The sequence below is a fragment of the Dendropsophus ebraccatus genome, unplaced genomic scaffold (genome assembly GCF_027789765.1).
Source record: "Dendropsophus ebraccatus isolate aDenEbr1 unplaced genomic scaffold, aDenEbr1.pat pat_scaffold_1257_ctg1, whole genome shotgun sequence".
Taxonomy (NCBI): Eukaryota; Metazoa; Chordata; class Amphibia; order Anura; family Hylidae; genus Dendropsophus; species Dendropsophus ebraccatus.
The window spans coordinates 9,431-29,319 of NW_027208674.1; the positions used below are offsets into that span (position 1 = coordinate 9,431).

Sequence of the window (19,889 nt, forward strand, 5' to 3'; positions counted from 1 at the left end):
TACTCCCAGTCATGTTGTATTGCACATTCCTGAAGTAAAAAAATATCAAAACTTAATTGTGACAAAAAATCAAATAAAGCAGCCCTTCTTGCCGGGCTCTTTAACCCCCTTACATTCAGGGAGGCTACTCTGATGTTGCTCATAATAACATTTTTATTTTATCCTTCCTCTGAAGATGGCGACAACGGTGGAATCACGCCATCTGAATCCTCAGATGTAAACCCCTGTATATTAGCGGGATCAGATGGATGGAGTGAGCAAGATGCCCCTGGTGTGTCACTCTCAGAGGCACTAGATCTTTTCATTGCCCTTTTAACACAAAACTCAGAGTCTTCCTGAGATACAACCAACTCAGGTTTTTTTCTTTTTCTCTGCTCCTCTAGCTCCATTGACTCTTCCCAGCCCTTATCACAGACAATAGGAGCAAGTATTTGTGCTGGACCTGAACCAGTTAAATCCCCAGTCTCCACTACAGAGACTTCAGGACTGGGCTCCACCAGCGCAGGTGAGGTAGCAGTCTTAATTGCAGGCTTACTGGGAGAAACCTCCTTCCCTCTCCCAGTTTTTTTCTCTGCAACAGAGGGTGTTTTAAGAGCAGGTTTTGCAGACTCAACCAGAAGTGCTGTATTGCCAGCTTTAGTCACAGTCACCTGAGGCTTTGAAACCCCTGCAGAGGCCACAGATGGAACTGCCACAGTCACCACTTTTTTGGCTGCAGCCACCACCTCTGCAAAGGATTTTTTCCTTTCTGGACAGTCTCTAAATGTATGACCCTCTTTTGTGCACAGATTACACACCACTGCAGAATTACAGTCCATTGAGCTATGGCCAGACTGTCCACAATTTCTGCAAAACACAGCATCACTTGCACACCTATCTTGAGTGTGGCCAAAGGTTCTGCATTTCCTGCAATACAGTGGCATCCCATTATAAAACAGCCAGCCTCTGTCCCTTCCAATCATGAAGGCTGAAGGTGGGTGGTATTGTCCCTCAATCCCATTTGGGTCAGTTTTGAACTTGACATAGAACTTATGTTTCCCTGTCCAGAGGCCAAAAGTGTTCAGGATTTTGTTTCCATATTTGACCTCTGAACAATATCTCCACAGAAACAGTTCAATATCGTTCTTGTCAACATAGGGATTATACATAAAAACAACCACCGGTACTTCCCCAGATGTATATAGCAAGGTGAAGCACAAACCTTCCAGCTCAGGGGACTCCCAACATTGTTTCAGGGTTTCATAGAAGTTCTGGCAAGCTGCAGCAGATGATAGCACAAGTGTAAAGCGTCCTTTTCCAGGCTCCTGCAAACAGAGAATGTCCTCTTTGTCCACTTTTAGCAGGTCAAACAGTATGTTCTTCACAAAATGCTCCAGCGTAAACTTCTCCAGATAGTCAGCATGTACATCTATACGAATTCCATTCCTGACACGGGTTTCCCCAGGCAGAATGTATTTGATCCTTCTCTCCATCTCTGATCGCCTTCCCAGGTCTCCAGACCCACAGATACTACACTTGATCTTAGCCAAAAGGCCGAGAAGCGATGGCCACAACGGTTTCCCGAAAACTCCCCTTCTCGGACACCACGTCCTTCTTGTTAAGGCGAAGCCAGACATACATACCCTATTATGCGCTCCACCCTCTCAGATGGCGGACCGGACGTGCTTTCACACTGCATCTCCTATTGCCTAGCACTGCCTCTGTCTTCCTTTCTGCTCTCAAATCTGAATAGCTCCACCCCCCAATCACACTGCGTCTGCTTCCACCTGATGGATGGCAGACATACACGTCTCTGTCTCTGTCTCCGTCTCTGTCTGGCATACATGACATGCAGCTAGCTCTTTGGCTGGCTGTCTCTGTAGCTGGCTGGCTGTCTCTGTGGCTGGCTGCCTAGCTGGCTAGCTTATTATTAGTACCTACCTACCTACCTACCTATCTATCTATCTATCTATCTATCTATCTATCTATCTATCTATCTATCTAATCTATCCTATCTATTCTATCTAATGTATCTAATCTATCTATCAAAGAACATGGAGGGTGAATTCTCCCAGCTGGAGCCGTAGGCAGGCAGCATCAGCAGGATACATCGGCCACCAGGAAATCAAATCCAAAGGAAACGGTTTAATAAACTGCACCTACCTTTCCACCTACCTGCTCGGTCGCTTGACCGGCTGCAACTGAGCTGCTTGTTGTGCTGGCAGCTGTGTATAGCAGCAAAGCCTTGATGACATCACGTCCCGCGATGACATCACCAGCACTGGCCCGGCAGCCAAGTTGTAAACAACTCTGCCAGTTGGTTGCCATGGCAACAGAGGCCAGCAAGTCTTGGACAAACAAACTTTTCGTAGCCACACTCGGGCTAATTTTTCGGGGTCGGTCCACCTGCGCACAACACACTCGAGGGATGTTTCTTGCAACACAGTAGTTTCAGGTGCAGCCGGCTTGTTTCCTTCTTCATTCTTTTGCTCTGTTTTTTTGCAAACTCATTAGGGGGTGCACTGAACCTGGAGGCACTGCAATACCAGGTCAATGCCTGGAGAGGACAGAGCAAGCTCTTTTTCCATCTCCCTGTTCTAAAAATCCATTTAATATATGGTCCCCAGATAGGGGACGTATCAGATATTAAACTGATAAGAACAGATACTACACTTGATCTTAGCCAAAAGGCCGAGAAGCGATGGCCACAACGGTTTCCCGAAAACTCCCCTTCTCGGACACCACGTCCTTCTTGTTAAGGCGAAGCCAGACATACATACCCTATTATGCGCTCCACCCTCTCAGATGGCGGACCGGACGTGCTTTCACACTGCATCTCCTATTGCCTAGCACTGCCTCTGTCTTCCTTTCTGCTCTCAAATCTGAATAGCTCCACCCCCCAATCACACTGCGTCTGCTTCCACCTGATGGATGGCAGACATACACGTCTCTGTCTCTGTCTCCGTCTCTGTCTGGCATACATGACATGCAGCTAGCTCTTTGGCTGGCTGTCTCTGTAGCTGGCTGGCTGTCTCTGTGGCTGGCTGCCTAGCTGGCTAGCTTATTATTAGTACCTACCTACCTACCTACCTACCTACCTATCTATCTATCTATCTATCTATCTATCTATCTATCTATCTATCTATCTATCTAATCTATCCTATCTATTCTATCTAATGTATCTAATCTATCTATCAAAGAACATGGAGGGTGAATTCTCCCAGCTGGAGCCGTAGGCAGGCAGCATCAGCAGGATACATCGGCCACCAGGAAATCAAATCCAAAGGAAACGGTTTAATAAACTGCACCTACCTTTCCACCTACCTGCTCGGTCGCTTGACCGGCTGCAACTGAGCTGCTTGTTGTGCTGGCAGCTGTGTATAGCAGCAAAGCCTTGATGACATCACGTCCCGCGATGACATCACCAGCACTGGCCCGGCAGCCAAGTTGTAAACAACTCTGCCAGTTGGTTGCCATGGCAACAGAGGCCAGCAAGTCTTGGACAAACAAACTTTTCGTAGCCACACTCGGGCTAATTTTTCGGGGTCGGTCCACCTGCGCACAACACACTCGAGGGATGTTTCTTGCAACACAGTAGTTTCAGGTGCAGCCGGCTTGTTTCCTTCTTCATTCTTTTGCTCTGTTTTTTGCAAACTCATTAGGGGGTGCACTGAACCTGGAGGCACTGCAATACCAGGTCAATGCCTGGAGAGGACAGAGCAAGCTCTTTTTCCATCTCCCTGTTCTAAAAATCCATTTAATATATGGTCCCCAGATAGGGGACGTATCAGATATTAAACTGATAAGAACAGATACTACACTTGATCTTAGCCAAAAGGCCGAGAAGCGATGGCCACAACGGTTTCCCGAAAACTCCCCTTCTCGGACACCACGTCCTTCTTGTTAAGGCGAAGCCAGACATACATACCCTATTATGCGCTCCACCCTCTCAGATGGCGGACCGGACGTGCTTTCACACTGCATCTCCTATTGCCTAGCACTGCCTCTGTCTTCCTTTCTGCTCTCAAATCTGAATAGCTCCACCCCCCAATCACACTGCGTCTGCTTCCACCTGATGGATGGCAGACATACACGTCTCTGTCTCTGTCTCCGTCTCTGTCTGGCATACATGACATGCAGCTAGCTCTTTGGCTGGCTGTCTCTGTAGCTGGCTGGCTGTCTCTGTGGCTGGCTGCCTAGCTGGCTAGCTTATTATTAGTACCTACCTACCTACCTACCTACCTATCTATCTATCTATCTATCTATCTATCTATCTATCTATCTATCTAATCTATCCTATCTATTCTATCTAATGTATCTAATCTATCTATCAAAGAACATGGAGGGTGAATTCTCCCAGCTGGAGCCGTAGGCAGGCAGCATCAGCAGGATACATCGGCCACCAGGAAATCAAATCCAAAGGAAACGGTTTAATAAACTGCACCTACCTTTCCACCTACCTGCTCGGTCGCTTGACCGGCTGCAACTGAGCTGCTTGTTGTGCTGGCAGCTGTGTATAGCAGCAAAGCCTTGATGACATCACGTCCCGCGATGACATCACCAGCACTGGCCCGGCAGCCAAGTTGTAAACAACTCTGCCAGTTGGTTGCCATGGCAACAGAGGCCAGCAAGTCTTGGACAAACAAACTTTTCGTAGCCACACTCGGGCTAATTTTTCGGGGTCGGTCCACCTGCGCACAACACACTCGAGGGATGTTTCTTGCAACACAGTAGTTTCAGGTGCAGCCGGCTTGTTTCCTTCTTCATTCTTTTGCTCTGTTTTTTGCAAACTCATTAGGGGGTGCACTGAACCTGGAGGCACTGCAATACCAGGTCAATGCCTGGAGAGGACAGAGCAAGCTCTTTTTCCATCTCCCTGTTCTAAAAATCCATTTAATATATGGTCCCCAGATAGGGGACGTATCAGATATTAAACTGATAAGAACAGATTTTTTTGATTGAAAAAATCTTTATTACAATCAGTCGTCGTCAGGCATACATAAACTGTGACGCAGCACAGTTCAATAAATAAGACACTACATACTCAGCACCATGGTACAACATACAGCACAGGCTCCCTACGCTATACATCATACCACCCGCTACACTAACATTCCAGCATACCTTAACAATCCTAAAACAACAAACAATAAAGCAATACAGACAAGTGATGGGGTAAGGGGGGTGGGAAAGAGGGGGGTAGGGAGGGGAAATCACAGGCCCGAAGCTTTATTGAAAGACAACACAACACAAGGGGAGAGGGGGAAGGAGAGGGGTATCAATCCTCTTCTTCCTGGTCCGATCTGTCCATGATGGAATAGTCTCTGAGCAGGCTGTGGACCAGCCTGCGGCAGTCCAGAAAGGACATCCTCTCCTTCTTCAGAATGAGGCGGTTCCTGGCAAGCCATATAGCGTCCTTAAAACAGTTCATAAGGCGCCAGGCCTCCCGGGTTGCCTCATCGCCGAAATTCCCAGGGAACAGGCCGTACAGCACCGCGCAGTGCGTTAGCCTGTTCCTGGGCACACAGTCACTGAGTTCAAGTTCCAGGGCGTCCAACAGGCCCTGAGCAAACGGACACTGCCAAAAGAGGTGCGAAGATGTTTCCTCCACGAAGGGGCACCGGGGGCAGTACCGCGTTTTGCACAGGTTGCGGGCATGCATGAATGACCTCAAAGGCAGTCCCCCCTGAATGGCCATCCAAGACAAGTCCTTGTGCCCGTTGGTCAGCTTTGCCGAAGCCACATTTGTCCATACAGTCTCTGCGGTGGCCGCAGCGAGCCCTGGAACGAGCTCCATAGAGTCCTGTGCTCTGATGAGCTTGTGGACAGTTTTTGGCTTCCACAAGTCGGGCTTGAGTCCCTCCAGTTGGTGTTCCCTCACAAACTTGACGACGCCCCCGTAGAACCAGGGAGTGTGCCAGTTGTAAGGGATGGAGCTGTCCCACTTGTCCCAGCTCAGACCCCTCCAGAGGGGGAGGAGGAACAGGCGAGACATGGACCTGCCCGCAGAGCCATTTTTCTGTTGCAGAGTCCTCCGCACACAGTCACATACGAAGGCTGCCCGCAGCAAGGTAGGGATATCCGGAACACCTTTTCCGCCCTTGCGGGGTTCCTTGTACATCACGGAGCGCTTCACTCTGTCCATTTTGGAGCCCCAGATGAAACTAAACACGGTCCTGGTGATGGCCCTGCAGACGGTGACATGGGGGGGCCAGGCCTGTGCGGTGTACTGGAGCACAGGCAGAACTTCGTTCCTCAGGACCAATGCTTTGCCCTCAATGGTGAGGTGTCTGAGGCTCCACAGCCCGATCTTCGTATTGACCTTAGCCAATCGCTCTTCCCAGGACTTGAGGGCCGCGCCTTCCTTTCCGAACCAGACTCCAAGGATCTTGATGAAGTCCGGTTTGATGGTAAACGGGAAGGGGGCGGAGGAAGCCAGGTGCCACTCCCCGAAGAGCATAGCCTCCGACTTCCCGCAGTTGACCTTTGCCCCTGAAGCCTTTCCGAACTTCTCGCAGGTCTGGACGAGTGCGGTCACCGAACGCTGGTCAGCGCAGAAGACGGTCACGTCGTCCATGTACAGCGAGCACTTGACCTCGTGTCGATCGGGTCCGGGTACGGTGATCCCTCTGATCTCTCCGTTCTGCCGTATAGCCTCCGCGAAGGATTCTATAACACAAACAAAAAGGAGAGGTGAGAGAGGGCAGCCTTGTCTGACCCCAGAAAGAACCGGAAAGGGGTCAGTCTTCCAGCCGTTCACCAGTACCCTGCTGAAAATATCAAAATACATCACGTTAACAAAACGACAAAACATATCACCAAGTCCTAACCTACGCAGTGCCCTGCCCATGAACTCGTGAGAGACCCGGTCGAAAGCCTTCTCCTGATCAAGGCTGACCAGGGCCGCGTGTGCACGGCGGCTTTGGATGTAATGGACCGTGTCCCTCACTAGGGCGAGGCTGTCTGCGATCCTGCGGCCGGGAATGCCACAGGTCTGGTCCAGATGGACGACCTGACCGATGACCTTCTTCAGCCGGTTGGCCAGCACCTTGGCGAGGATCTTGTAGTCCACGTTCAAGAGAGAGATGGGACGCCAATTTTTCAAGTCACATCTCTCCCCCTTCCGCTTATACAGGATCGTGATCGTACCCTCCCTCAACGACGGAGGCATTCTGCCCTCCACCACCATCTCCTCGTACAGCTCCAACAGGTCCGGGCAAATGAGATCCCCCAGCGCTACATAGAGCTCCGCTGGGAGACCATCACTGCCCGGGGTCCTGCCAGGCCTAAAGGATTTAGCGGCAGAGAGCAGCTCCCCCACCGTCAAGGGGGCGTCCATGGCCGACGCACCTGCGGGATCAACAACGTTAGTGATACCTGACAGGAACTCGTCGGCCACTTCGGAGTCGGTGGTCTTCGGGGCGTAGAGGCTGCGGTAGAAGCTGGTGACAACCCCCATCACGTCCTCTTTGCCCTTCCGCAAGCTTCCGGTCTCATCCCGCAGCTCAGTCAGGGGCGTGTGGCCGGCGTGGAGTTTCCTGAAAAAGAACGAGTTACATTTCTCACCCTTCTCCAGGTTCTCCACCTTGGAACGGAAGACGATTCGCTTGGATTCCTCCTCAAAGTGCCTTTGCAAGCTCTTTTTGGTCTCCTCCAGCTCCTCCTTCACGTCCCAGCCGCACCGGAGAAGGTCTTGCAGTGACCGCAGCTCGCGCTGCAGCCTCCTGAAGTCCCTCTTTCTTCCGCACGCCTGTTGACGACTCTTGGCCTGAAAGAAACTGCGAAATTGAACCTTAACAAATTCCCACCAATCACTAACACGCTCAAACATACATTTATCGTTGCGCCATACGATGTAGGCCTCTCTAAGCTCCTCCAGAACCTCCTCCTGAGCCAGTAGAGCACAATTCAGCTTCCAAGTGCCTGGGCCAGATGGGAAACCATGGCCCAGAACCCCTTGAAACAGAATGGCCCTGTGGTCAGAGAAGAAGCAGGGAACCATAGAGTGCCTAGTCTGCCTGACTGCTCGAGAGGCAAACACAAAGTCAATCCGAGAACGGAGCGAGCCATCGGGGCGGCTCCATGTATAATTAACAGAGCCGTTCCCGATGGACCCAACAACGTCCTGCAAGGATGCTTCAGTCACCATCTCGATGAGCAGTTTGGATGTGACATCCAACTTGACAGATGTCCCAGAACTGCGTCCGTCCGCTTCAATGGGGCAGTTGAAGTCCCCACCCAACACTACAGCCCTGGAGGTTGCGAGCTGGGCCCGCAGGGCCTGGAATAGTTCCAGACGCGCACCCTTCTCAGGAGAGGCATACACATTGATGAGCCTTACGGGCTCCCCCGCCCAAGAGCCGTCTGCAATTAGCAATCTGCCACAGACAAGCTCCTGAACAGAATCAAGTGTAAAGTTGCCTCCCCTGATCAGGATGGCGACCCCTGCGGACTTACAGTCGCCCCCGCCGGACCAGTAGGAGGGACCGTGGGACCACTGCCTGGCCAGATGGTTGTAGGACCTAGAAGAGGACAGAGCACATTCCTGCAACATATACACATCGCACAACTGAGCATTTAAAAACGAAAGAACTGTCTGGAATCTAGACCTATCTCTCATACTCCGCACATTTAAGCTAAAGATGGAAAGATTAGCCATGGGGAGAAAAGAAAAGGGTTAGTCACAGACTCATACGATACCACTCCGGTCGGGCGGATCCTCTTCTTCGGGGCCCGCCGGCCCGACCCATTCCCGTATGCACTCCTCCAGCGCCTCTTTCAGGTGTGCATTCTCTGGGACGTCCTCGAAGTCGAAAGCCTCCGGTTCGTCGACCAGATTCTCCACCACCTGATCCATGTCGCTTTCCTCCGGGAGGTCATCTTCGCAGACCTCGATGATCTTTTTCTTGGAGGTCTCAGCCGACGGGCTGTCCCTCACTTTCCTCTTCCTGTCGGGAACCACTGTGGGGACAAGAGGGGGAAAATCCTCCAAAGAGAGAACCACAGCAGCGGGAGGAAAGGTTAGTGCTGCTGGGTTGGGGGAGTGGGGTGGGAGGGTGGGGGTAGGGGCGGGGGACAGGGGACCCACTGAGGCAATGGGATAGGGGAGGGATTCCTCAGTGGGGGTGGGCGGGGAGGGAGAGGGGGGAGGGGGGGAAGGAGGGGAGGGGGAAGGTGTAGGGAGGGCGGGGGTGGGGGGAGGGTTAGGGGCCGTCGTCCTCTTACCCTCCTTCTTCTTCTTCTCCTTCTCCTTGGGCTTCTGCGCTGCTTGGGCTACGGCCGGCTGCTGGCCGGTCGGAGCTTTGGCAACCACGGATGCCCACGTTCTCTTTTCCCTCTGGGGGCAGGCCCTGTAGCTGTGGTCCGCATGGCCGCAGAGGTTGCAGGTTTTTGCCTTCGGACAGTCCTTGGTCCCGTGCCCCGGCACTCGGCAGACTCTACAGGAATCTTCGCTGCAGTCCTTCGCCTGATGACCCTTCTTGCTGCATCTCCTGCAGATCTGCGGCATATCCGGGTAATAGATGAAGCCTGGAGCGTCACCCAAAGAGAAAGCCTGAGGCAGGTGCTGGAAACCGTCGTCCGATGACTCATCCCTGTTGAGCCTCACGACCACCGACCACTTGCCAGTCCAGAATCCAAGGCTGCTCAGGATCTTGGAGGGTTCCTTGACCACTGTGCAGTACCTTGCAAGGAATGTGGCGATGTCCTTGCCTGGGATGTACGGGTTAAGGATTGAAACCGTCACCCGCCTCTCCTCCCTTTGGATTAAGCAGTTGCTTACAAAGCGAGAGAAAGGGGATTCGGGCCTCGCTGCCTTTACCGCCTCCCAGTACCTCCTGCAGGTGTTGAAGGAGGCAAATGTCACATAGAAGATCCCCGTGAAGAAGAAAATGCTGAGGGTTTCAGCCTTGGAGAAACCCTGGTCCAGGACCATCTTCTTAGCGAACACGTCCTCAGACATGTCCGGCTCTCTACCATCCACCTTCTTCAGTCGCATGGCCACCGTAGTGCGCATCCAGGGCCGCAGTGTAGGGACGCCTGGATCCGCAGCCTTGCTGGTCGTCGGCTGAGCTGGGGCGGCAGAGGAAGAGGCATCCACGACCCGGGCCTCCTGGCTCTTCCTCGCTTCCTTCTGCTGGGTCTTCTTCATCTCCGCTGCTGAAGAGGCCATCGCTTCTCCTGGTCGAGCTCTTTCCTGGTGGGCGGAGCTATGCAGATCCTCGTCGAAGGGGGCGGAGAGATGCAAATCCTCGTCGCCGGCTTCTTCGGGGTTCAGCGTCGTCCTTCTCGGGGTTCCGGGGCGTCTTCGTCGATCGTTCGTCGGCAGGCGGGATCGAAGTGGTTCTCCGGTCAAACCGTCGGGCACAGGACAATCGAGCAGCAGGCCGAGAGGAAGGTTCACTCTCGTTCCTGGGGAATAGCCCTACACCCAATAGCTGCAGTGAGCTTAAGACGAATTAAATCGCCGATGCCCAAAGGCCGAGTGCAGGGGGTACCCCAGGACCTGAGCCGTCAAGTCAAGGCAGTTCAGTAAGACAAGATTTTTTTTTTTTTTTTTTTTTTTACCATTCAGAATGGTTTAAAATCGATATAAACAGGAAAACCTGCTCACATCCCTTTTAATACTCCAACCATCTCATCATCATGGTCATTTCACTCAAAAAATCAACCAACATATAAAGCTATTTGACAATATTAAATAAAACTTACCCATATCTATAATAAGTAAAAGAAACCCTAAACTTACTTCAAACGCCTCAAAGTCTCATGCCTCCCTTGAAAGCAAAAAAGGATAATAAATGTAACAAAATACCTGTTTTTGACTCAGACTCCGTTATTCTTTCCACAATATCCGGGGGGACTTTATAGGTCTCGAGAAACCTACTCCCCTGCTTATCCCAATGCGTAGCCACTTTATTATATAACTGGTTTAAAGGAAATTTACTATCTACAGAGTCTATATGATCCCACAATTCCGGTGAAATTAACATGTAGTCCCTCCGTTCCTCTTCTGTAAGACACCTTCCCATCCTCCTCCTTAACTCTGCCTCTCTAGACATTACTTTGGGTGCTCTTTGAATGGCAATATCTTCTTCTTCCTCCTGTTGGGGGGACTTGCCTCCACTTGCACCCTCTGTCTCTCTCTTACTTTTCTTCCCTTGCGGGGAATCACCAGTGCTTCCAGTGGCTTCCTGCTTATCTTCTTGCTCCCTTACTACTTTCTTTTTAACCGGGCAGGACGCGTATAGATGTTCCATGCTCCCACACAGGTGACAAGCCTTTTTCTGATCACACGATTCTACTAAGTGACCTTCTTTTTGACACCTTGAGCAAAAGGAAACTGTACAATTTTCCTTAGTATGTCCGTACTGTCTGCATTTCCTGCAAAAAGACTCCATCCCAGAAAAAAACAGATCACCATTGACAGATCCAATCCTAAAACGTCCTGGGGGGACACATAACTTCCCATCTTCCAACATCTTGAATCTTACCAAAAATTTCCATTTCATGGTCCATAATCCAAACTGATTCAAGACTTTTCCTTTCGCCCCGACATCCTCGCAATATCTTCTCAAGAACACGGATATCTCCTCTTCTGATACGTATGGACTATACATCCTGATAGTGACCAGTCTTTCCCTCCTCGGAAAATGAGAAGCAATATCAATGCCATGCAGAATATCATTATTCCTAACACATTCCAGCTTACCCAGGAGATTATTGTGATCCTCTTCAGAACTTAGCACCAAATCATAGATCCCTCGCTTCGGGAACTCCAGCAAGGCCAAGATTTGGCTCCGCTGCAGGCCCAAGAGTTTAAAGAGAACTTCCTCCACCAAAAACGCACGGCCCAATTCTTTCTTTCTGGCATCCTTCAGCGTAAAACGAACTCCGTTTCTTATCCTGGCATAGGCTGGGACTTCATCCGGCATCGTTCCATCTTCATTAGTCACGTCCATTTTTGAATCACTCCAACGATAAACCCACGGTGCACCTCCCCTGCAGATGCAGGTAGGTGGGATCGCTTCCCGTTGCCTGGGGACTAAGCCGCCTGCCTATAGCAGCAAGGAGGTAATCCTCCAAGGCCGACAGGTCGGGTACCCCAGGCACCTTCTGACCAGATCTCCTGTAGATACTACACTTGATCTTAGCCAAAAGGCCGAGAAGCGATGGCCACAACGGTTTCCCGAAAACTCCCCTTCTCGGACACCACGTCCTTCTTGTTAAGGCGAAGCCAGACATACATACCCTATTATGCGCTCCACCCTCTCAGATGGCGGACCGGACGTGCTTTCACACTGCATCTCCTATTGCCTAGCACTGCCTCTGTCTTCCTTTCTGCTCTCAAATCTGAATAGCTCCACCCCCCAATCACACTGCGTCTGCTTCCACCTGATGGATGGCAGACATACACGTCTCTGTCTCTGTCTCCGTCTCTGTCTGGCATACATGACATGCAGCTAGCTCTTTGGCTGGCTGTCTCTGTAGCTGGCTGGCTGTCTCTGTGGCTGGCTGCCTAGCTGGCTAGCTTATTATTAGTACCTACCTACCTACCTACCTACCTATCTATCTATCTATCTATCTATCTATCTATCTATCTATCTAATCTATCCTATCTATTCTATCTAATGTATCTAATCTATCTATCAAAGAACATGGAGGGTGAATTCTCCCAGCTGGAGCCGTAGGCAGGCAGCATCAGCAGGATACATCGGCCACCAGGAAATCAAATCCAAAGGAAACGGTTTAATAAACTGCACCTACCTTTCCACCTACCTGCTCGGTCGCTTGACCGGCTGCAACTGAGCTGCTTGTTGTGCTGGCAGCTGTGTATAGCAGCAAAGCCTTGATGACATCACGTCCCGCGATGACATCACCAGCACTGGCCCGGCAGCCAAGTTGTAAACAACTCTGCCAGTTGGTTGCCATGGCAACAGAGGCCAGCAAGTCTTGGACAAACAAACTTTTCGTAGCCACACTCGGGCTAATTTTTCGGGGTCGGTCCACCTGCGCACAACACACTCGAGGGATGTTTCTTGCAACACAGTAGTTTCAGGTGCAGCCGGCTTGTTTCCTTCTTCATTCTTTTGCTCTGTTTTTTGCAAACTCATTAGGGGGTGCACTGAACCTGGAGGCACTGCAATACCAGGTCAATGCCTGGAGAGGACAGAGCAAGCTCTTTTTCCATCTCCCTGTTCTAAAAATCCATTTAATATATGGTCCCCAGATAGGGGACGTATCAGATATTAAACTGATAAGAACAGATACTACACTTGATCTTAGCCAAAAGGCCGAGAAGCGATGGCCACAACGGTTTCCCGAAAACTCCCCTTCTCGGACACCACGTCCTTCTTGTTAAGGCGAAGCCAGACATACATACCCTATTATGCGCTCCACCCTCTCAGATGGCGGACCGGACGTGCTTTCACACTGCATCTCCTATTGCCTAGCACTGCCTCTGTCTTCCTTTCTGCTCTCAAATCTGAATAGCTCCACCCCCCAATCACACTGCGTCTGCTTCCACCTGATGGATGGCAGACATACACGTCTCTGTCTCTGTCTCCGTCTCTGTCTGGCATACATGACATGCAGCTAGCTCTTTGGCTGGCTGTCTCTGTAGCTGGCTGGCTGTCTCTGTGGCTGGCTGCCTAGCTGGCTAGCTTATTATTAGTACCTACCTACCTACCTACCTACCTACCTATCTATCTATCTATCTATCTATCTATCTATCTATCTATCTATCTAATCTATCCTATCTATTCTATCTAATGTATCTAATCTATCTATCAAAGAACATGGAGGGTGAATTCTCCCAGCTGGAGCCGTAGGCAGGCAGCATCAGCAGGATACATCGGCCACCAGGAAATCAAATCCAAAGGAAACGGTTTAATAAACTGCACCTACCTTTCCACCTACCTGCTCGGTCGCTTGACCGGCTGCAACTGAGCTGCTTGTTGTGCTGGCAGCTGTGTATAGCAGCAAAGCCTTGATGACATCACGTCCCGCGATGACATCACCAGCACTGGCCCGGCAGCCAAGTTGTAAACAACTCTGCCAGTTGGTTGCCATGGCAACAGAGGCCAGCAAGTCTTGGACAAACAAACTTTTCGTAGCCACACTCGGGCTAATTTTTCGGGGTCGGTCCACCTGCGCACAACACACTCGAGGGATGTTTCTTGCAACACAGTAGTTTCAGGTGCAGCCGGCTTGTTTCCTTCTTCATTCTTTTGCTCTGTTTTTTGCAAACTCATTAGGGGGTGCACTGAACCTGGAGGCACTGCAATACCAGGTCAATGCCTGGAGAGGACAGAGCAAGCTCTTTTTCCATCTCCCTGTTCTAAAAATCCATTTAATATATGGTCCCCAGATAGGGGACGTATCAGATATTAAACTGATAAGAACAGATACTACACTTGATCTTAGCCAAAAGGCCGAGAAGCGATGGCCACAACGGTTTCCCGAAAACTCCCCTTCTCGGACACCACGTCCTTCTTGTTAAGGCGAAGCCAGACATACATACCCTATTATGCGCTCCACCCTCTCAGATGGCGGACCGGACGTGCTTTCACACTGCATCTCCTATTGCCTAGCACTGCCTCTGTCTTCCTTTCTGCTCTCAAATCTGAATAGCTCCACCCCCAATCACACTGCGTCTGCTTCCACCTGATGGATGGCAGACATACACGTCTCTGTCTCTGTCTCCGTCTCTGTCTGGCATACATGACATGCAGCTAGCTCTTTGGCTGGCTGTCTCTGTAGCTGGCTGGCTGTCTCTGTGGCTGGCTGCCTAGCTGGCTAGCTTATTATTAGTACCTACCTACCTACCTACCTACCTACCTATCTATCTATCTATCTATCTATCTATCTATCTATCTAATCTATCCTATCTATTCTATCTAATGTATCTAATCTATCTATCAAAGAACATGGAGGGTGAATTCTCCCAGCTGGAGCCGTAGGCAGGCAGCATCAGCAGGATACATCGGCCACCAGGAAATCAAATCCAAAGGAAACGGTTTAATAAACTGCACCTACCTTTCCACCTACCTGCTCGGTCGCTTGACCGGCTGCAACTGAGCTGCTTGTTGTGCTGGCAGCTGTGTATAGCAGCAAAGCCTTGATGACATCACGTCCCGCGATGACATCACCAGCACTGGCCCGGCAGCCAAGTTGTAAACAACTCTGCCAGTTGGTTGCCATGGCAACAGAGGCCAGCAAGTCTTGGACAAACAAACTTTTCGTAGCCACACTCGGGCTAATTTTTCGGGGTCGGTCCACCTGCGCACAACACACTCGAGGGATGTTTCTTGCAACACAGTAGTTTCAGGTGCAGCCGGCTTGTTTCCTTCTTCATTCTTTTGCTCTGTTTTTTGCAAACTCATTAGGGGGTGCACTGAACCTGGAGGCACTGCAATACCAGGTCAATGCCTGGAGAGGACAGAGCAAGCTCTTTTTCCATCTCCCTGTTCTAAAAATCCATTTAATATATGGTCCCCAGATAGGGGACGTATCAGATATTAAACTGATAAGAACAGATACTACACTTGATCTTAGCCAAAAGGCCGAGAAGCGATGGCCACAACGGTTTCCCGAAAACTCCCCTTCTCGGACACCACGTCCTTCTTGTTAAGGCGAAGCCAGACATACATACCCTATTATGCGCTCCACCCTCTCAGATGGCGGACCGGACGTGCTTTCACACTGCATCTCCTATTGCCTAGCACTGCCTCTGTCTTCCTTTCTGCTCTCAAATCTGAATAGCTCCACCCCCCAATCACACTGCGTCTGCTTCCACCTGATGGATGGCAGACATACACGTCTCTGTCTCTGTCTCCGTCTCTGTCTGGCATACATGACATGCAGCTAGCTCTTTGGCTGGCTGTCTCTGTAGCTGGCTGGCTGTCTCTGTGGCTGGCTGCCTAGCTGGCTAGCTTATTATTAGTACCTACCTACCTACCTACCTACCTACCTATCTATCTATCTATCTATCTATCTATCTATCTATCTATCTATCTATCTAATCTATCCTATCTATTCTATCTAATGTATCTAATCTATCTATCAAAGAACATGGAGGGTGAATTCTCCCAGCTGGAGCCGTAGGCAGGCAGCATCAGCAGGATACATCGGCCACCAGGAAATCAAATCCAAAGGAAACGGTTTAATAAACTGCACCTACCTTTCCACCTACCTGCTCGGTCGCTTGACCGGCTGCAACTGAGCTGCTTGTTGTGCTGGCAGCTGTGTATAGCAGCAAAGCCTTGATGACATCACGTCCCGCGATGACATCACCAGCACTGGCCCGGCAGCCAAGTTGTAAACAACTCTGCCAGTTGGTTGCCATGGCAACAGAGGCCAGCAAGTCTTGGACAAACAAACTTTTCGTAGCCACACTCGGGCTAATTTTTCGGGGTCGGTCCACCTGCGCACAACACACTCGAGGGATGTTTCTTGCAACACAGTAGTTTCAGGTGCAGCCGGCTTGTTTCCTTCTTCATTCTTTTGCTCTGTTTTTTGCAAACTCATTAGGGGGTGCACTGAACCTGGAGGCACTGCAATACCAGGTCAATGCCTGGAGAGGACAGAGCAAGCTCTTTTTCCATCTCCCTGTTCTAAAAATCCATTTAATATATGGTCCCCAGATAGGGGACGTATCAGATATTAAACTGATAAGAACAGATACTACACTTGATCTTAGCCAAAAGGCCGAGAAGCGATGGCCACAACGGTTTCCCGAAAACTCCCCTTCTCGGACACCACGTCCTTCTTGTTAAGGCGAAGCCAGACATACATACCCTATTATGCGCTCCACCCTCTCAGATGGCGGACCGGACGTGCTTTCACACTGCATCTCCTATTGCCTAGCACTGCCTCTGTCTTCCTTTCTGCTCTCAAATCTGAATAGCTCCACCCCCCAATCACACTGCGTCTGCTTCCACCTGATGGATGGCAGACATACACGTCTCTGTCTCTGTCTCCGTCTCTGTCTGGCATACATGACATGCAGCTAGCTCTTTGGCTGGCTGTCTCTGTAGCTGGCTGGCTGTCTCTGTGGCTGGCTGCCTAGCTGGCTAGCTTATTATTAGTACCTACCTACCTACCTACCTACCTACCTATCTATCTATCTATCTATCTATCTATCTATCTATCTATCTAATCTATCCTATCTATTCTATCTAATGTATCTAATCTATCTATCAAAGAACATGGAGGGTGAATTCTCCCAGCTGGAGCCGTAGGCAGGCAGCATCAGCAGGATACATCGGCCACCAGGAAATCAAATCCAAAGGAAACGGTTTAATAAACTGCACCTACCTTTCCACCTACCTGCTCGGTCGCTTGACCGGCTGCAACTGAGCTGCTTGTTGTGCTGGCAGCTGTGTATAGCAGCAAAGCCTTGATGACATCACGTCCCGCGATGACATCACCAGCACTGGCCCGGCAGCCAAGTTGTAAACAACTCTGCCAGTTGGTTGCCATGGCAACAGAGGCCAGCAAGTCTTGGACAAACAAACTTTTCGTAGCCACACTCGGGCTAATTTTTCGGGGTCGGTCCACCTGCGCACAACACACTCGAGGGATGTTTCTTGCAACACAGTAGTTTCAGGTGCAGCCGGCTTGTTTCCTTCTTCATTCTTTTGCTCTGTTTTTTGCAAACTCATTAGGGGGTGCACTGAACCTGGAGGCACTGCAATACCAGGTCAATGCCTGGAGAGGACAGAGCAAGCTCTTTTTCCATCTCCCTGTTCTAAAAATCCATTTAATATATGGTCCCCAGATAGGGGACGTATCAGATATTAAACTGATAAGAACAGATACTACACTTGATCTTAGCCAAAAGGCCGAGAAGCGATGGCCACAACGGTTTCCCGAAAACTCCCCTTCTCGGACACCACGTCCTTCTTGTTAAGGCGAAGCCAGACATACATACCCTATTATGCGCTCCACCCTCTCAGATGGCGGACCGGACGTGCTTTCACACTGCATCTCCTATTGCCTAGCACTGCCTCTGTCTTCCTTTCTGCTCTCAAATCTGAATAGCTCCACCCCCCAATCACACTGCGTCTGCTTCCACCTGATGGATGGCAGACATACACGTCTCTGTCTCTGTCTCCGTCTCTGTCTGGCATACATGACATGCAGCTAGCTCTTTGGCTGGCTGTCTCTGTAGCTGGCTGGCTGTCTCTGTGGCTGGCTGCCTAGCTGGCTAGCTTATTATTAGTACCTACCTACCTACCTACCTATCTATCTATCTATCTATCTATCTATCTATCTATCTATCTATCTATCTAATCTATCCTATCTATTCTATCTAATGTATCTAATCTATCTATCAAAGAACATGGAGGGTGAATTCTCCCAGCTGGAGCCGTAGGCAGGCAGCATCAGCAGGATACATCGGCCACCAGGAAATCAAATCCAAAGGAAACGGTTTAATAAACTGCACCTACCTTTCCACCTACCTGCTCGGTCGCTTGACCGGCTGCAACTGAGCTGCTTGTTGTGCTGGCAGCTGTGTATAGCAGCAAAGCCTTGATGACATCACGTCCCGCGATGACATCACCAGCACTGGCCCGGCAGCCAAGTTGTAAACAACTCTGCCAGTTGGTTGCCATGGCAACAGAGGCCAGCAAGTCTTGGACAAACAAACTTTTCGTAGCCACACTCGGGCTAATTTTTCGGGGTCGGTCCACCTGCGCACAACACACTCGAGGGATGTTTCTTGCAACACAGTAGTTTCAGGTGCAGCCGGCTTGTTTCCTTCTTCATTCTTTTGCTCTGTTTTTTGCAAACTCATTAGGGGGTGCACTGAACCTGGAGGCACTGCAATACCAGGTCAATGCCTGGAGAGGACAGAGCAAGCTCTTTTTCCATCTCCCTGTTCTAAAAATCCATTTAATATATGGTCCCCAGATAGGGGACGTATCAGATATTAAACTGATAAGAACAGATACTACACTTGATCTTAGCCAAAAGGCCGAGAAGCGATGGCCACAACGGTTTCCCGAAAACTCCCCTTCTCGGACACCACGTCCTTCTTGTTAAGGCGAAGCCAGACATACATACCCTATTATGCGCTCCACCCTCTCAGATGGCGGACCGGACGTGCTTTCACACTGCATCTCCTATTGCCTAGCACTGCCTCTGTCTTCCTTTCTGCTCTCAAATCTGAATAGCTCCACCCCCCAATCACACTGCGTCTGCTTCCACCTGATGGATGGCAGACATACACGTCTCTGTCTCTGTCTCCGTCTCTGTCTGGCATACATGACATGCAGCTAGCTCTTTGGCTGGCTGTCTCTGTAGCTGGCTGGCTGTCTCTGTGGCTGGCTGCCTAGCTGGCTAGCTTATTATTAGTACCTACCTACCTACCTACCTACCTATCTATCTATCTATCTATCTATCTATCTATCTATCTATCTATCTATCTATCTATCTATCTATCTATCTATCTAATCTATCCTATCTATTCTATCTAATGTATCTAATCTATCTATCAAAGAACATGGAGGGTGAATTCTCCCAGCTGGAGCCGTAGGCAGGCAGCATCAGCAGGATACATCGGCCACCAGGAAATCAAATCCAAAGGAAACGGTTTAATAAACTGCACCTACCTTTCCACCTACCTGCTCGGTCGCTTGACCGGCTGCAACTGAGCTGCTTGTTGTGCTGGCAGCTGTGTATAGCAGCAAAGCCTTGATGACATCACGTCCCGCGATGACATCACCAGCACTGGCCCGGCAGCCAAGTTGTAAACAACTCTGCCAGTTGGTTGCCATGGCAACAGAGGCCAGCAAGTCTTGGACAAACAAACTTTTCGTAGCCACACTCGGGCTAATTTTTCGGGGTCGGTCCACCTGCGCACAACACACTCGAGGGATGTTTCTTGCAACACAGTAGTTTCAGGT

General features: G+C 50.3%; 8 non-coding genes and 3 pseudogenes across 8 annotated transcripts; all 11 read right to left on the reverse strand.

The window, feature by feature from the left end:
- Positions 1-1,430: 1,430 nt before the first annotated feature.
- Positions 1,431-1,545, reverse strand: LOC138775036 (U2 spliceosomal RNA; annotated as a pseudogene).
- A 946-nt stretch (positions 1,546-2,491) lies between these two features.
- Positions 2,492-2,682, reverse strand: LOC138775022 (U2 spliceosomal RNA). The gene has a single exon (XR_011360465.1). It is a non-coding gene; the product is annotated as a U2 spliceosomal RNA (small nuclear RNA).
- A 957-nt stretch (positions 2,683-3,639) lies between these two features.
- Positions 3,640-3,830, reverse strand: LOC138775033 (U2 spliceosomal RNA). The gene has a single exon (XR_011360472.1). It is a non-coding gene; the product is annotated as a U2 spliceosomal RNA (small nuclear RNA).
- A 945-nt stretch (positions 3,831-4,775) lies between these two features.
- On the reverse strand, positions 4,776-4,947 carry LOC138775028 (U2 spliceosomal RNA; annotated as a pseudogene).
- A 7,065-nt stretch (positions 4,948-12,012) lies between these two features.
- On the reverse strand, positions 12,013-12,151 carry LOC138775037 (U2 spliceosomal RNA; annotated as a pseudogene).
- Positions 12,152-13,092: 941 nt separating this feature from the next.
- On the reverse strand, positions 13,093-13,283 carry LOC138775040 (U2 spliceosomal RNA). The gene has a single exon (XR_011360473.1). It is a non-coding gene; the product is annotated as a U2 spliceosomal RNA (small nuclear RNA).
- Positions 13,284-14,232: 949 nt separating this feature from the next.
- On the reverse strand, positions 14,233-14,423 carry LOC138775041 (U2 spliceosomal RNA). Its single transcript, XR_011360474.1, has one exon. It is a non-coding gene; the product is annotated as a U2 spliceosomal RNA (small nuclear RNA).
- Positions 14,424-15,363: 940 nt separating this feature from the next.
- LOC138775042 (U2 spliceosomal RNA) lies at positions 15,364-15,554 on the reverse strand. Its single transcript, XR_011360475.1, has one exon. It is a non-coding gene; the product is annotated as a U2 spliceosomal RNA (small nuclear RNA).
- Positions 15,555-16,507: 953 nt separating this feature from the next.
- On the reverse strand, positions 16,508-16,698 carry LOC138775023 (U2 spliceosomal RNA). The gene has a single exon (XR_011360466.1). It is a non-coding gene; the product is annotated as a U2 spliceosomal RNA (small nuclear RNA).
- Positions 16,699-17,643: 945 nt separating this feature from the next.
- Positions 17,644-17,834, reverse strand: LOC138775024 (U2 spliceosomal RNA). Its single transcript, XR_011360467.1, has one exon. It is a non-coding gene; the product is annotated as a U2 spliceosomal RNA (small nuclear RNA).
- A 945-nt stretch (positions 17,835-18,779) lies between these two features.
- On the reverse strand, positions 18,780-18,970 carry LOC138775025 (U2 spliceosomal RNA). The gene has a single exon (XR_011360468.1). It is a non-coding gene; the product is annotated as a U2 spliceosomal RNA (small nuclear RNA).
- Positions 18,971-19,889: the final 919 nt, after the last annotated feature.